This window comes from Lathyrus oleraceus, chromosome 3 (assembly GCF_024323335.1).
Source record: "Lathyrus oleraceus cultivar Zhongwan6 chromosome 3, CAAS_Psat_ZW6_1.0, whole genome shotgun sequence".
Lineage (NCBI taxonomy): Eukaryota > Viridiplantae > Streptophyta > Magnoliopsida > Fabales > Fabaceae > Lathyrus > Lathyrus oleraceus.
In genome coordinates, this window is record NC_066581.1 from 232,064,278 (window position 1) to 232,065,804 (window position 1,527).

Consider the following 1,527-nt stretch of genomic DNA (forward strand, 5'->3'; position numbering starts at 1 on the left):
TACAAGCAGTGCAACAGAACCAATTCTCTGGAAATCCTACCGAGGATCCAAACCTTCATTTATCCGTATTTGTCCAATACGCTGATATTGTTAAAGCTAATGGTGTCACTTCAGAGGCAATTCGACTTCGTCTTTTTCCTTTCTCGTTAAGAGATAGCGCTAGAAGATGGCTCCAGTCTCTTCCTTCCAACTCAGTCACCACATGGAACGAGTTAAAGAAAGTCTTTCTTGCCCGATATTTTCCGCCGAGCAAAACAGCTATGTTAAGAGCCCAGATAAATGGATTTAAACAGAAAGATAACGAGTCTCTTTTCGAAGCATGGGAAAGATACAAAGACATGATGAGACTTTGTCCACACCATGGTTTAGAGGACTGGTTAGTAATTCATACCTTCTATAATGGTCTCTTGTACAACACGAGGTTAACAATAGACGCCGCCGCAGGTGGTGCACTAATGAACAAACCTTATGCTGATGCTTACCAACTTATCGAAAGCATGGCTCAAAACCACTATCAGTGGGGAAGCGAACGAACAATGGTAGAAAAACCTCAAACGAAAACTGGCATGTACGAGATAAGTAACCTTGATCATGTTAACGCAAAAGTGGATGCTCTGGTCCAGAAAATTGAAAGTTTAAATGTATCACCTCCAGCCACCGTGGTTGCCATAACTCAGAATTGCGAAGTCTGTGGAATCCAAGGTCACACTCCTGCAGATTGTCAACTCCTAACAGGAATCCAAGCGGGGCAAGTAAACTATGCTCAAGGAAGCCCCTACTCGCAAACCTATAACTCAAATTGGAAGAATCATCAAAATTTTTCATATAAGAGTAATAATGCTTTATACACACCTGGACAATCTCCGAATCAAGCCCCAGCTATACCTCCGGGATATCAAAAGCCAATCCCATCTACACCTAACAATAACGCCCCTAGGAAATCCAACTTGGAAATCATGATGGAAAACTTTATAGCTTCTCAACAGCAAACCACTAAAGATTTCTTAAACCAGAATGTACACACTAGCGAACAAATTAAACAACTTGCAAGTAAAGTAGATGCCCTGGCTACCCATAACAAAATGCTGGAAACGCAAATATCACAAGTAGCTCAACAACAAGCGCCTACTGCTGCCCCAACTGGTACATTTCCTGGACAGCCCCAACCTAACCCAAGAAGCCACGCTCACACAATCATACTAAGAAGTGGAAGGACCGTCTGACCCAAGGATAGAAAACCAAAACTCTAAAAAGTCAATTGAGGAAGAAAATAAACCTAAGGAAAAGGAAGAGAGTAATAAGGAAACCGTAGAAAAGAAGGAACCTTATGTACCTCCCCCACCTTATAAACCACCTATCCCTTACCCTCAAAGGCTTATTAAAACCAAAGATGCGGGCCAATTTAAAAAATTTGTTGACCTACTAAAACAATTAAACGTCACAATTCCGTTTACAGAAGCTATTACGCAGATGCCCTCATATGCCAAGTTCTTAAAAGAAATTCTTTCTAATAAAAGGAAACTTGAA

At 41.1% G+C, this 1,527-nt stretch overlaps 1 non-coding gene across 1 annotated transcript; it reads right to left on the reverse strand.

Annotated features, from left to right (window-relative positions):
* Nucleotides 1-260: 260 nt before the first annotated feature.
* Nucleotides 261-367, reverse strand: LOC127133318 (small nucleolar RNA R71). Its single transcript, XR_007807302.1, has one exon. It is a non-coding gene; the product is annotated as a small nucleolar RNA R71 (small nucleolar RNA).
* Between the last annotated feature and the right edge of the window lie 1,160 nt (nt 368-1,527).